We start from the raw sequence: 16,784 nt of genomic DNA on the forward strand, positions 1-16,784 counted from the left end.
AATTGGTTGCATTATATAATCTACTTGAGAATACTGAATAAATCTGTTTTAGCTTTCACCTAAAATGAAAAAAAAAAAAACAATATGAAATTAAATCTCTAGGTAAGAAAAACATGGACAATGTAGGAAGGAGTGAGTGGTTATCAGACCCCTGAATAGTTTGGGAAAGGGTATAGACAAGGGTTCATGGGGTTCTCATGGCTAGTATACTGGAGTGGTTTGCCATTCCCTCCTCCAGCAGATTACATTCTGACAGAGCTCTCCACTATGACCCATCCATCTTGGGTGGCCCTGCATGGTATGGCTCATAACTTCATTGAGTTACACGAGCCCCTTAGCTATGCTTCAGCATTACGTGAACTGAGAACTTCCAGATGTTCAAGCTGGGCTTAGAAAAGGCAGAGGAACCAGAGATCAAATTGCCAATGTTCATGGGATCATAGAGAAAGCAAGGGAATTCCAGAAAAACATCTACCTCTGCTTCACTGACTACGCTAAAGCCTTTGACTGTGTGGATCATAACAACCTGTGGAATATTCTTAAAGAGGTGGGAATACCAGACCATCTTACCTGTCTCCTGAGAAGCCTGTCTGTGGGTCAAGAAGCAACAGCTAGAACCCTGTATGGAACAACTGACTGATTCAGGATCGAGAAAGGAGTATGACAAGGCTGTTTACTGCCACCTTGTTTATTTAACTTGTATGCAGAGCACACCATGAGAAATGCTGGGCTGAATGAGTTACAAACTGGGATCAAGTTTGCCAGGAGAAATATCAACAACCTCAGATATATGTATGATACCACTGTAAAGACAGAAAGTGAAGAGGAAATAAAGACCCTCTTGATGAGGGTGAAGGAAGAGAATGAAAAAGCCAGCTTAAAGCTCAATATTAAAAAAAAAAAACTAAGATCATGGCACCTGGCCCCATCACTTCATGGCAAATAGAAGGAGAAAAGGTGAAAACAGTGACAAATTTCCTCTTCTTGGGCTCTAAAATCATTGTGGATGGTGACTGCAGCCATGAAATTAGAAGACGATTGCTTCTTGGCAGGAACACTATGACAAACCTAGACAGTATGTTAAATAGTAAAGACATCACTTTGCTGACAAAGTTTCGTATAGTCAAAGCTATGGTCTTTCCAGTAGTCATGTATGGATGTGAGAGCTGGACAATACGGAAGGCAGAGTGCCGAAGAACTGATGCTTTCAGACTGTGGTGCTGGAGAAGACTCTTGAGAATCCCTTGGAAAGCAAGGAGAGCAAACCAATCAATCTTAAAGGAAATCTACCCTGAAAACTCTTTGGAAGGATTGATGCTGAAACTGAAGCTCCAATACTTAGGCCACATGATGCAAACACCTGACTCATTTGAAAAAAACCCTGATGCTGGGAAAGATAGAAGGCAGAAGGAGAAGAGGGTGACAGAGGATGAGATGGTTGGATGGCATCACTGATTCAATGGACATGAAGTTAGGAAAACTCCAGGAGATGGAGAGGACAATGGGAAGTCAGGCGTGCTGCAGTCCATGGGGTCGCAAGGAATCAGACACGACTTAGCGACTGAGCAACCACAGTACAGACAAGGACATTCATTAACTTCAGACTTTGGTTGTTCAAGCATGCATCATAAAAACTTAAGCATACCTTCTGAAAGCAGAGAAATAGTGTTCCAAATCACTGAGGAAAAAAAGGAGGGGAGGAAATAAAGAAATCTCACCAATCAAATAGAAGGCAGAAAAAAGGGGAAAAAGAAAAAATAAAGAAAAAGTATGGCAAACAGAGAGCACAAAATAAGATGGTAGAGATATATATTAGAATTCACATTAAATATAAACAGACTAACCCTGCCAGTTAAAAAACAAAGATACTTAGATTGGGGCAAGATGGGAGGTGGGGAGAGCAGACAGCTATATATAGTAAAAGACTGCATCTCAGAAGGTTAAAATTAAAATACAGAAAAAGTTACATCAGAGGAACTTAATTGAAAATAATTTGAAAGCCGCATACATACTCAGCGGTGTCCAACTCTTTGCGATCCCACAGACTGTAGCTTACCAGGCTCCTCTGTCCATGAGATCTCCCAGGCAAGAATATTGGAGTGGGATCCCATTTCCTCCTCCAGGGGATCTTCCCAACCTAGCTATCAAACTCGAGTCTCCTACATTTCCTGCATTGCTGGCAGATTCTTTACCACTGAGGCACAGGGGAAGCCGATTTAAAAGCTGGTGTAGCTTTATTAGGGCTTCCCAGGTGGCACAGTGGTAGAGAATCCACCTGCCAATGCAGGAGACGTAGGTTTGATCCCTGGATCTAGAAGATCCCCTGAAGGAAGAAACCCGTCCACTCCAGTATTCTTGCCATGGACAGAGGAATCTGGGGGGCTCTAGTCTACTGGGTTGTAAAGAATTGGACATATTGAGCACACATATGCACATAGCTATATTAAGATCTGGCAAAATAGATTTTGAGGCAAAAGCACTAATAGAGATAAAGAGCAGTGTTGCATAATAAGAAACAATTAAAATGCAAGAATGCTAAACCTACATGCATCTATAACAACTTCAAAATATATAAAGCAAAACGCTACTGAAACTGTAGCCACATCCACAAACAGGGAGATTTTAATGTACTCTCTCTTCTGTATATGTCAAGCAGATGAAAACTAAAATTAGCAATAAACAAGGTTTGAACAACACAATTAACAACCTCAAACTTATAAGGCTGTTTAGAACCCTGCATTCAGCTTTAGAGAACAGCCGATTTTTCAAAGCATATACACCAATGCAAGAGACATAAGAGACGTGGGCTCGATCTCTGGGTCAGGAAGATCCCCTAGGTCAGGAAGATCCCCTGGAGTGGGTCAGCAACCCACTCCAGTATTCTTGTCTGGAGAATCCCATGGACAAGGGAGCCTGGTAGGCTACAGTCCATAGGGTCGCAAAGAACTGGACGTGACTGAAGCGACCTGGCGGAGCACAGTACGTGGAACAGTTATAAAAACAGCCAACTACTTCTTCTTTCCTAGCCCCCCCCATCCGCCATGTTTTCAGGCCCGGTCAGCCTTGGTCTATCCCCGTAGGGAAATGGCTGGGGAGTTTCAGGAAACCCAGGCGCCGTTGCCTCAGCGGAACCCGGGCTGACGAGGCAGGGCAGCAGGTTAAACCAGAGCAGTTCCGCGCGGGGTGGGGAGGCCATGGCGTCCGGCAGTAACTGGCTGTCTGGCGTGAATGTCATGCTGGTGATGGCCTACGGGAGCCTGGTGTTTGTACTGCTATTTATTTTTGTGAAGAGGCAAATCATGCGCTTTGCAATGAAATCCCGAAGGGGACCTCATGTCCCTGTGGGACACAATGCCCCCAAGGACTTAAAAGAGGAGATTGATATCTGACTGTCCAAGGTTCAGGATATCAAGTATGAACCTCAGCTTCTCGCAGATGATGATGCAAGACTGCTACAGCTGGAAACCCAGGGAAATCAAAATTGCTACAACTACCTATACAGGATGAAAGCTCTGGATGCTATCCGTGCCTCTGAGATCCCATTTCATGCTGAAGGCCGGCATCCCCATTCCTTAATGGGCAAGAATTTCCGCTCCTACCTGCTAGATCTTCGAAACACTAGTCCTCCTTTCAAGGGTGTGCGCAAGGCCCTCATTGATACCCTGCTTGATGGCTATGAGACAGCCCACTATGGGACAGGGGTCTTTGGCCTGAGTGAGTACCTGCGCTATCAGGAGGCCCTGAGTGAGCTGGCCACAGTGGTCAAAGCATGAAGTGGGAGCTCTCAGCAACAGCACCAGTCAGCAGCCAAAGACCTAACCCAGTCTCCTGAAGTCTCCCCAACAACCATCCAGGTGACATACCTCCCCTCCAGTCAGAAGAGTAAACGTGCCAAGCACTTCCTCGAATTGAAGAGCTTTAAGGACAACTATAACACACTGGAGAGTACTCTGTGATGGAGCTGAAGGCCTCTCACTGTTGATGGAGCCAGACAGACTGCAGTGTGCTTGCCGGGTGGCCCTCACTCAGGTCATCTGGTTCAGCCCAGCTCTGGATCAGCTGAAGCTCTGGTTGTGTTCAGAGCTCTTAAGTCATGCCTAGAGGATCATTCTCCCTCTTATGGGAGAATTCTCCCATATTCTCTCTCTCTTACGGCCAGTTTCAGAACATCAGTTAAGACTTTATTTTCCCTTGGTATGACTTTTCTCTGGAGTTGAATTAGATGTTTTTCTCAATATTTCTGTCAAAGCTTCCTTAAAAATCCTCACTTGGTTTTTTGATCATGGTTCATCTGTCCCTTTTCCAGACTATAAATTATCCCAAGGGTGACGGGGCTTGGTTTCTTGTCTTCTGTACACAGTTGAATGGGAGCCATTTGGTTTGAGACATCTAAGAGTTGATTGGTGGAAATGGCATACAGAATGGTGGGGAAATTGGTGGAGGCCATGAGTGGTACCTAGAACAACTTACCCTGGTGCTCCACTTAAACCAGAATGTTAATGGGAACATTAACACAACTTCTCTAACATGCAAGAACCTGCCTTCCACTTTCATTGTATACTGTCATGAATAAGTTGAAAAAGGAATGTTTTAACATCTGATATAATCCCATCACTCCTTATTTGTGGGATCGTGTGAAGGAATAGACCAATATCCTGATCTGACTTTATAAACCATTTAATGAATAATTAAAAAATAAACCATATGATTCATAAAAAAAAAAAAAACAGCCAACTACTAGATCAGAGTAGTCTTAGAAACTCCAATATCATGCAGGTGATATACTCTGATAATGAAATTAAAAAGACCCTAAACTGGTTCTTTGAAAAATTTATTAAAATATACAAATTTCAAACATAATTTATCAAGAAAAAACAGAGAAAGCACCAATAAGCAATATTAAGAATGAAAAGGGGGACTTCTCTGGTGGTCCAGGGGTGAAGAGTCGCCTACCATTGCAGGGGACCCAGGTTCAATTCTTGGTCAGAGAAGATCCCATGCGCCAAGAAGCAACCAAGCCTATGTGCCACAACTACGGAGCCTGCACACCACAGCTGCTGAAGCCCGAGCACCTAGAATCTGTGCTGCGCAACAAGAGAAGCCCCTGCCGTGAGAAGCCGGTGCTCTGCAATGAAGATGAGCCCCTGTTCACAGCAACTAGAGAAAGTTCACTTACATTGTCTCAGGAGGGGTGCTTATTGGTCAAAGGACACAAACTTTCACTATAAGATGAAGAAGATCTGGGGATCAAACACTCAACACAGTGAGTGCAGTTAACAATGCTATGTTGTATATTTGAAAACTGCTAAGAGAATAGATCTAAAATGCTTTATCACCACCACCACAAAAAACAGAAAAAAACCCCAAACTGGTGATTATATGAGGTGAGGGTGTGTTAACTAACCTTACTGTGATAACCATTTTGCAATATTATACATGCTTCAAGTCATCACATGGAATGCCTTAAACTTACACAGTGTTACATGTCAATTATTAATATAGCTCAATAAAGTTGGACAAAAATAAAACTTCCCCATAAAAAAAGTGGTAACTGCTATCACCACTTATATCAATATTATACTAGACAAATACAATTCATGAAAGAAAAAAGGGCTTCCCTGCTGGCTCAGTGGTAAAGAATCCAGCTGCTAATGCAGGAGACACCGGTTTGATCACTGGTCCGGGAAGATCCCACATGCCACGAGGCAACTAAGGCTGTGTGCCACAACTTCTGAGCCCATGTGCTCGAGAGTCCCTGCCCTGCAACAAGAAAAGCCACAGCAGTTAGAAGCCCACACACCACAACTAGAGAGTAGCCCCCACTTGCCGAAACTAGAGAAAAGTTCCTGCAGCAATGAAGACCTAGCACAGTCAAAAATAAACAAATATTTTAAAAAATCTTTTAAAAATATTTTTTAAAAGTTATAACATGATGAAAATAATAATTATTTTAAAATAAGAGAGAAAAGACATATAAATGGAAAATGACAGATAAGTTATTATTCTCAGATTAAATAAATCATTGACTACATTTGAAAAAATTCCAGGAAAATCTACCAACAAGCTATCAGAATAATGGAGCTTGATAAAAATGCAAGCCAATAAATATAAATTCCGTATACAGAAACTAATTGCAATCCCACACACCAGCAACAAAAAGCCAGAAAAGGTAAGTTTTTAAAGATATCATTCACAATAACAAAATCTATAAGATGTACAAGGCCTTTAAAGAGAAAATTATAAAACTTCACTGAAGTACATAAAAGACCACAGTAAATGGATAGGTAAGTCATATTAGTAGATGTAAAAACTCAGTTACATAAAGATAGAAATTCTCCCTAACTTTGTATATAGATTTGATGCAGTGCCATCCAAAACAAGAGAGTTTCTCATGGAACTTGATAAGCTGGTCCCAAAATACATGTGGAATCATAAAGAGTCAAGAATAGCCCTTATTTTGCTGTGTTTGTGTAAGCTGATGTATTCAGTGATGTATTCTCTTCCCAAATATGAAGACTTACTACGAAGCTGCTGCTGCTGCTGCTGCTAAGTCACATCAGTCGTGTCCAACTCTGCGCGACCCCATAGACGGCAGCCCACCAGGATCCTGACCCTGGGATTCTCCAGGCAAGAAGCTGGAGTAATTTAAATCACATGGCATTAGTGCCATGACAGACAAACAGATCAAAAGAACAGAGAAAAGAACATAGAAACTGACCCACACATATAAGGAACTGGCACAAATGCTTGGCCAAAGGAAGGATTATTTAATAAACTATAGTAAATGATAAAGAAGTGATGCAATTAAAATATTGCTATTTTTCAAACCCTAATGAAATAACAGATCTAGGCACATCAGTGGTTGTGCCTAGATTTCCCCCTGCAAATGTCAAGTTAGACTTGATATACCTGCTCATGAAAGTACAAAAATCCTATGTGATGTAGTCTTGCCAAATGTCAAACCTGAATCTGGTCACAACCCTAGAGTAACTGTTACAGGAAACACAGCGACAGAGGAAGACACTAAATGATACCACAAAGGTGAGATCAGAGAAACCCAGAATGTGGAAATCTGTACAGAACAGGTCTAGTTTCTTTAATAAACAAATATCAAGGGGGAAAAAAGGAGGAGGGAGATACTTATATAATAGAGTATATAATAATAGGAAACATTTAACCAACTTTAATATATGGACTTTATCTGGATCCTGACTCAAACCAACTGCAAAAAGAAAACTGATAAAACATGTAGAAATTTGCTTATCGATGTTGAAGAATTATTGGGGTCTTTTTAGATGTAATAATGTTATTGGGGTTAAAAAGTGATCTTTTAAAGATTCATGCTTAAATATTTATGATGAAATTACATGATGTCTGGCTTCAAAATAATTTAGAAGAGAGAATGATTGAAGGTATGGATGAAAGAAGATTGGCCATGATTAGATCACTGTTGAAGCTAATTGATGAGGACACAAAGTTTACTCTCTTTTTCTCTGTTATGTTTTTTATGTTTGCAATTTTCTAAAATGAAAAGGAAAAACAACACTGGAATGATTTGTTGTCCCTATGAGGAAATTATAAAATTAAATCCCCTCCTCACATCACATAAAAAAATTAATTCTTGGTGGATTAAAGACTAATAATAAGTTGCAAAATCTTGAAATTTTAAGAAATAAATATAGGAACATTTGCTTATGACACTGGAGTGGGAAGAATTTCCTAAATAAGACAGAAGAAAACATGAACCATAATGACAGACATGGATACATTTTAGTATATACAAAAAATATTTGCATTCAATAAAAGATATCACAAAGTGAAAGACAAACCACAGTCTGAGAGAAACTACCTGCAACAAAATATTAGTGTCCATAATATATAATGAACTTTTACAAATCAGTGAGGGGAAAATGGGGAAATGGACAAAGGCTAGGAACAGGCAATTCCAGGAGGAAACCCCAAAGTAAGTAAGTATGTAAAAAGCTCTGCAACCTCACAGGTAACCAGGAAAATGCAACCGAAGCAACAGTGAGATACATCTCACAGCCATCACATGGCAAATCTCAAAAATCATATGATACCTGGTGATAGACAGGATATAAGGAAATAAGCACTCTTATTGCTGGTGGGCCTGTAAGCTTGATAATGCTGGACCTAGTCGAGTTAAAGTTGCCTTGCAACTCAGCAATTTCATTTTCATGTAGCTACCCAAGACAGATGTTTTCCTGTGTACCAAGAACATGTGGATAAGAATGTTTATCATGCACTATATGTCATAGTTTAAAAATGGAAACAACTGTACCTTAGAAGGGAGATGGAAGACTATTCATACAATGAAATACTAGCCGCAGAGCAGATAAAATGAATAAACTAATGTACATCAACATGAGTAAATCTCAGAAAAAGGCTTAAAAAGATATGGACAGGGACTTCTCCAGAGGTCCAGTGGTTAAGACTTTGCCTTCCAACACAGAGGGCCTGAGTTTGATCCCTGGTCAAAGAACTAAGATCTCACACACAGTACAGTGCAGAATAACAGATGGTACTAGAAAACATGAATACCTCTGTGCAAAAAACAAACAACTAATCATACTTTGCACTGTATACAAGACTAATGCAAAACAAATCGTAGACCTAAATGTAAAATCTAAAAAAGAATTTAAAAAGAAGGTATGGACAATATGCTACTATTCATGTAAACTTAAAATATCCCAAAGAATTGTGTGTGTTACTTGTAGGTATATACTTGTGTTGTAAACATGGGAATGATGCCATTATTAAGGAAAATGATGTCCTTGGGGGAAGGAGGTAAAAAAGATAGGTGGGACTCCAAAACTCTGATGATGATAAAATGGTATTTGTTATGGGTGGGGAAGACCCCTGAAGGAGGAAGTAGCAATCCGCTCCAGTATTCTTAATTGGGAAATCCTATGGACAGAGACTTAGCATGCATACATGCATTGGAGAAGGAAATGGCAACCCACTCCAGTGTTCTTGCCTGGAGAATCCCAGGGATGGGGGAGCCTGGTGGGCTGCCGTCTATGGGGTCGCACAGAGTTGGACACGGCTGAAGCAACTTAGCAGCAGCAGCAGCATGGACAGAGGAGCCTGGTGGGCTACAGTGCATGGGGTCTCAGCATTGGACAGTTCATATAAATAAAATCATATAATATGTGATTTGTTGTGACCAGTTTCTTTCCCAACTTCTTTGCCTTAACATGATGTTGTCAAGGTTCATCTGTGCTGTACCATGTATCAGCACTTCCTTTCGCATGTCTAATATTTCACTGCATGAATATATCACATTTTCTTTATTTATTCATCTATTGATGGACATTGAGGCTGTTTCAAACATTTGGCTATGATGAATAATGCTGCTTCCAGCACTTAAATAAGTTTTTGTGTGAGAGTATTTTTCCCAGGTGGTTCAGAGGTAAAGAATCTGTCTGCCAGTGCAGGAGACTCAGGAGACACAGGTTCGATTCCTGTGTCTGGACGATGCCCTGGAGAAGAAAATGGCAATCCACTCCAATATTCTTGCCTGGGAGATCTCATGGACAGAGGAGCCTGGCGGGCTATAGTCCATGAAGTCACAAAGGGTCAGACACAAATGAGAGACTGAAAACACAACAACCATCTATATTTCCTTTCTGTCAACTATTTCCTTAAATTCATATTTCTCAACAATTTTTCATTATTAACTCCATAAGGAGAAAAATTTAATTAATTGTATTCAGTTCAGTTCAGTTCAGTCACTCAGTTGTGTCTGACTCCTTGCGACCTCATGAATCGCAGCACGCCAGGCCTCCCTGTCCATCACCAACTCCCCGAGTTTACCCAAACTCATGTCCATCGAGTCAGTGATGCCATCTAGCCATCTCATCCTCTGTCTTCCCCTTCTCCTCCTGCCTCCAATCCCTCCCAGCATCAGGGTCTTTTCCAATGAGTCAGCTCTTCGCATGAGGTGGCCAAAGTATTGGAGTTTCATCTTCAGCATCAGTCCTTCCAATGAACACCCAGGACTGTTCTCCTTTAGGATGGACTGGTTGGATCTCCTTGCAGTTCAAAGGACTCTCAAGAGTCTTCCCCAACACCACAGTTCAAAAGCATCAATTCTTCGGCACTAAGCTTTCTTCACAGATCAACTCTCACATCCATACAAGACCACTGGAAAAACCATAGCCTTGACTAGACGTACCTTTGTTGGCAAAGTAACGTCTCTGCTTTTTAATAGGCTGTCTAGGTTGGTCATAACTTTCCTTCCAAGGAGTAAGTATCTTTTAATTTCATATGCAACTCGTACCACAAAGAGTTAGGTTCTGTAACATACAAAACAATCCTAAAAAATGGAAAAAATAAGAACAAAAATCCCAGAGGGGAAATGTGCAAAGCCTGTAAAGTGCACATTCTCAGTGGGTGTTAACAGGTCTTCAGGGGCCAAAAATGGATTCTTAGGAGGTAAAATATTTTGGATGTTACAGTGGTTTGTGACCCTCCAAAGCTCACCTCTAAAGAATAAACCTTATTCCTTAAGACAGTTTTTAAATTAACTAATATTTGTTAGATAATCTAGCTCTTTGTGATACGAGTTGCATATAATTCCCCTCAGTCTGCAATTTCTTCAGATTTCGCTTCTGGTGGTTTTTTGCCTTAGAGATTTCTTAAAAGATAGTTGAATTTATCAATCTTTCTATGGCTTCTGGGTTTTTGTCATACTTACTAAGGCCTTTGCTATTCCAAGATTATAAAAACATTCTTCTGCAACTTACGGTTTCAATTTCCAAGTTTAAATCTCTAACTCACCTGAAATTTATTTGGTGTAAAGTACAAACTAGAGATCTGACTTTTTTCCCCAGATGACTATACAGTTACCTCAGGGCTGACTACTGAAAAATCTTTTTCATATGGACTGAAATGCCACCTCTGTTGTATACTAAACCACTGTGCACCTTTGGGTCTAATTCTGAACTTACAGTCTGTACCACGGACCCGTTTATACATGCAAGTACCGTCACTGCACTGCTGTATTTAATGTAGCTCAAATATTTTATTATCTGGTGCCCTCTTTCCTTCTAATTTCTTGACACTTAAAAATTGGTTTCCTATTTTGGTTTCTTTTTATCTGAACTTTAAAATCAGTTGGTTTCATTAAATAATACTGTTGGGATCTCATCATATTGTAGATTAATTTTAAAAGAACTGACACCTTAATTTGAGTGTTCTGTTCAAAAACTTTTCATTTTTAAAGTCATCATTTGTGATCTTTAGTATTTCAAAGTTTTACTTATACAAATATCACATATTTCTCATTATGATAAAATACTATTTTAAGTAACAACAATGTATACACACACACTCTTGACTCTTAATTTTGTACCCAACTACATTATTGAGCTATGTTATTTTTATAAGTTTTGCAGTTTAGTCTCTTGGGTTTTATAGCTATACAATCATATAATCTTATCATATCATCTGCAAATAAAGATAATGTCCCATTTTCTTATTTTCATACCTTTAATGTCTTTCCTTAATTACATTGATTACTTCTTACAGAACAATGCTAAATAATAGTCCAATAAGATATTGAACACTTTTGTTTTATCCTGACTTTAATGGGAATGCGGTTAGTGTTTTTTCCCACTATAAGTATAATGCTGGCTTATGAGGTGAAATGAGTCTACTTGATATGTTAAAGAAATAATTATCTCTTCCTATTTCATTAAATGTTTTAAAAATTAAGAACAGATATTGAATTTGGTCAAATGCCTTTCAGTGTTCATGGAGATGGTCTTATGATTTTTCTCCTTAGACCTATTAATAAGATGAATTATATTAATAGATATTCTCCCATTATGAAATTTTTCAAACAAATACCAAAGATGAAAGAATCTTACATTGTGAACAAGCATATATCTACCACCTACATTCCTCCATTAACATGCTCCTATATGTGCTTTATTACATAATAGGTAATAATTTTTAAATATTGATTTGAATAAATTTTAAGTAATTCTATTAGATTTTACAATATTGAATTATTCATTTATTAGTATAGTGAACACTTGGTTATAGTGTATTAGTTTTGTTTTGAAGCACTGTTGTATTTTGTTTGCAACAATTTTAATTTGGATATTTATATCAATATTCAGAGATGTATGTAGATGTGATGAGTATGTATATTTGTGTATCTTTGCTTCACAAAATCAATTTGAACATTAAAATTTTTTTTCTTTTATGCACTGAAACAGTTTAAGTATCATTAGAATTATCTGTCCCTTAAAACACTGGTAGAATTCCCCTGTAAAACTGTTCGGAATGAATTATTTTTCAAAAAAGTGAGTAAATACTTAACAATGTTTTCTCTTTCCTCTATGGCAATTTGTTTATTATTTCTTTCTCTTCTGGGGTCAATTTTGACAAATTATTTTTTCCTAATAGAAGTATCGATTTCTTCTAGTTGTCAAATGCTTCTGCACAAAGTAGAGCAAAATCTCTCTTCAGTTCAGTTCAGTCACTCAGGCATGTCTGACTCTTTGCATCTCCATGAACTGCAGCACGCCAGGCCTCCCTGTCCATCACCAACTCCCAGAGTCTACCCAAACCCATGTCCATTGAGTCGGTGATGCCATTCAACCATCTCATCCTCTGTCATCCCCTTCTCCCACCCTCAATCTTTCCCAGCATCAGGGTCTTTTCAAATGAGTCAGCTCTTCACATCAGGTGGTCAAAATGTTGACGCTTCAGCTTCAACATCAGTCCTTCCAGTGAACACTCAGGACTAATCTCCTTTAGGATGGACTGGTTGGATCTCCTTGCAGTCCAAGGGACTCTCAAGAGCCTTCTCCAACACCAAAGTTCAAAAGCATCAATTCTTCGGCACTCAGCTTTCTTTATAGTACAACTCTCACATCCATACATGACTACTGGAAAAACCATAGCCTTGACTAGACAGACCTTTGTCGGCAAAGTAATGTCTCTGCTTTTTAGTATGCTGTCTAGGTTGGTCATAACTTTCCTTCCAAGGAGTAAGCGTCTTTTAATTTCATGGCTGCAATCACCATCTGCAGTGATTTTGGAGCCCAAAAATATAAAGTCTGCCACTGTTTCCACTGTTTCCCCATCTATTTCCCATGAAGTGATGTGACCGGATGCCATGATCTTAGTTTTCTGAATGTTGAGCTTTAAGCCAACTTTTTCACTCTCCTCTGTCACTTTCATCAAGAGGCTCTTTAGTTCTTCTTCACTTTCTGCCATAAGGGTGGTGTCATCTGCCTATCTGAGGTTATTGATATTTCTCCTGGCAATCTTGATTCCAGCTTGTGCTTCCTCCAGCCTAGCGTTTCTCCTGATGTACTCTGCATATAAGTTAAATAAGCAGGGTGACAATATACAGCCTTGATGTACTCCTTTTCCTATTTGGAACCAGTCTGTTGTTCCATATTCAGTTCTAACTGTTGCTTCCTGACCTGCATACAGGTTTCTCAAGAGGCAGGTCAGGTAGTCTGGTATTCCCATCTCTTTCAGAATTTTCCACAGTTTATTGTGATCCACACAGTCAAAGGCTTTGACATAGTCAATAAAGCAGAAAAAGATGTTTTTCTGGAACTCTCTTGCTTTTTTGATGATCCAGCGGATGTTGGCAATTTGATCTCTGGTTCCTCTTCCTTTTCTAAATCCAGCTTGAACATCTGGAAGTTCACGGTTCATGTATTGTTGAAGCCTGGGTTGGAGAATTTTGAGTATTACTTTACTAGCTTGTGAGATGAATGCAATTGGGTGGTAGTATGAGCATTCTTTGGTATTGCCTTTCTTTGGGATTGGAATGAAAACTGACCTTTTCCAGTCCTGTGGCCACTGCTGAGTTTTCCAAATTTGCTGGCATATTGAGTGCTTACAACGCTTATAATTATTTATTTGTATTTATTTTCCACTTGGCATGATTATTTTGTACATTTTTACTTTCTCATTTTTTGTTAGGTTACCAAACCATTGATAAATTACTGTTTTTGCCCTAAAGAACTAGCACCTGGATTTAGCAGTGTTAAATTTTTTCTTTTCTAATTCATTGGGTTTTTTTTTTTTTTTTTTTTCTCTGTAAGATTCCTTCCTTCTGATTTTTTTAGACTATGAATTTTCCTTTGTTTTATCACGGTCCTCTCTCTATCTTATAGGATTTAGGATTTCCACTGTCACTATTTTCTACATGGGCTTCCCAGGTGGGGCAGTGGTAAAGAATTCGCCTGCCAATACAGGAGATGCAAGAGACACCGTTTTGATCCCTGAGTTGGGAAGATTCCTTGGAGTAGGAAATGCAACCCCTCCAGTATTCTTGTCTGGAAAGTTCCATGGACCAAGGAGGGAGCCTGGCAGGCTGCAGTTCATGGAGTTGCAGAGAGCAGGGCATGACTGGTCACTTACACATTTTCTAAACACTTTGAAATTTGGAATTTGATTTCTTCTTGACTCAAGACTTGTTTGAAAATTTTAAATTTTATAGGCAGAAAAATTTTTTTGCATCTTATTAATTTTTGGCTATGTTGCATTGTGATTAGAGAATGTTGTCTCACTATTCCTTCCTTTGTTTTCTTTTTGCATTAATACATTGTCAATTTTGTAAACTAATAGGACTGCTTGAAAGGAATGTGCAATCATTGTTTTTAAGGATAAGTCGGTGTGATTATATTTTAGATCTACCTCATTAATTATATTTTTAGGTGTTTTATATTATTACTCTTTAATATAAATGTCATGAACTTAGAGAGGTGAATTAAAGCCTCTGGTTACTAATTTGTCGGTCTTTGTCTCTTCTTCTATCTCCTGTTGAACAATTATGTATAAGTACATGAATATATATAATTGTGTTTTCATTATGAATTGTAGAGTTTGACATTATTAATTGCTCACTTTTGTAAATCACCTTTTTTTTATAGCTAAGAATACCTCTGAATCACAATTTATTTAGTTACATTGTATTGTCAGATATTGAGGTTTTCCTAATTTTTCTTTAGTGTGAAAAAATCCTATTACTTTGAAAAGTGCTAAATAACATTATTGTTTTGATTTGCATTTCTTGGCTATCATTAAGATTTAATATTTTATCATCATTTGCACTTATCTATTAATGAATCATTAATGTTTATAATAGATAAAACATAGATGTTCAACAATAGGAAGCTAGATAAATAAACTTTCAGTATATTAATATAATGGAATGATAGTAGTTACCATTTATCATGCTTTATACACATTATATCATCTTATCTCTATAACAGTCCTGTAAGGTCATTATTACCATTTTCAAGTGATTCTAAGATTAAATTTTTATATATCAACATACCTAAAATTAATTGCTTGTGTGTCATAGTTTAATTGGCAGTGTTTTTTTTTTCTTTCTTTCTTAGTGGCAAAAAAGGTAATTCTTACAATTGATGGCATACTAGTTTCAGTGAAATATGTTATTTCCCCAGTTTCATAGATTATGGTACTGAATTTCAAAGATGTTAAGTAATTTGCTCAAGGTCAGCCAACTTAAAAATGCCTGGAAGCCTATAGATCAAAATGTTAAAATGGTTCTCTCTGGGTGGAAGGATTATAATTAGTTTTTTTTCTCTTTTGCTCTTCCATACTGTATGTTTTCTTCAATATATACCTATAACTTTTATAATACGAAAAAGAGGAATTGCTCTTTTTAAAAAGGAAAAAGTTAGATTCCCCAATTCATGTTGTTCATCAAAATTAATCCCAGATAGATTAAATAATTTTATATATTATAAAAAAATGAGAGAAGTCTAGTCATCCTGAGACTGTGGCATCTGTGTAGTTTTTCAATTATCCCTAAAATGTTCCCTGAAAATCAACACAGCAGCAAAAGGGAAAAAAATCTGTATGCAATCTCTTCAATAAAACTAGGTAATAGGGACTTCCCTGGAAACCCAGAGGTTAAGATTTCATGCTCCCAGTGCAAGGGGCACAGGTTTGATCCCTGGTTAGGGACCTAAGATTCTATATGCCACACAGCATGGCACAAAGGAAGGAAGGACAGGAGGGAGGGAGAGAGGGAGGGGTGAACCAGCTGAGTGCTGAAGATTCTCCATGAACTCCGGTGTACGAGCAGATGTGGCCCAACCACTGTTGGGAAGAACTGTGGTAATAGGAAGAACATGAGAGCTGGGGATCAGGAGCACCAGGGACTAAAAGTGGACCACTGATGGCACAGAACCCCAAAGATCTCTAAAATATTTGCATACCCAAAAGGAGAATACCCCATCCTGAGTGGATGAACATGCCATCCTCTGAGCAAGGCGATCTGAGAGTCACTGAATAAACTGGGATGTGTCCTCCCGAAATGCAAGCTGTAGGTGAGGACAGAAAAGGTGATACAGAAAGGTGAATTCTATGATGGGTCTAAGTTCTCAAGGATTTAGTAAATATCCAGAAAAGACACACTACCAGGTGTTAAAGCCTGAAAGAAAATTGCTAGAAACCAAAAATGAATTGAACAAGGAAAGGACAGTAAGAGGAAGTAAGAGCAAAGGTTCAAGTAACAGGAAGGAAATAGTGGGGATGAAGCAAATTCTGCGGTATTGCAACAGCAGAATGTGACGTCTAAAGCAATACTGTCTAATAAGAATATGACATAAGCCACCAACGCAAGCCACTTTTGTGATTTTATATATTCTAGGGGTGGTGGTGTAGTCGTTAAGTTGTGTCCGACTCTTGTGACCCCATGGACTGCAGCCTACCAGTCTCCTCTCTCCATGGGATTTCCCAGGCAAGAAGAGTAG

The 16,784-nt window shown here is 38.7% G+C and overlaps 1 pseudogene; it reads left to right on the plus strand.

Annotated features, from left to right (window-relative positions):
* The first annotated feature begins 3,017 nt into the window (after window positions 1-3,017).
* LOC133064475 (protein C1orf43 homolog) lies at window positions 3,018-4,708 on the plus strand (annotated as a pseudogene).
* The last annotated feature ends 12,076 nt before the right edge of the window (window positions 4,709-16,784 follow it).

This window comes from Dama dama, chromosome 11, assembly GCF_033118175.1.
Source record: "Dama dama isolate Ldn47 chromosome 11, ASM3311817v1, whole genome shotgun sequence".
In the NCBI taxonomy this organism is placed as follows: domain Eukaryota; kingdom Metazoa; phylum Chordata; class Mammalia; order Artiodactyla; family Cervidae; genus Dama; species Dama dama.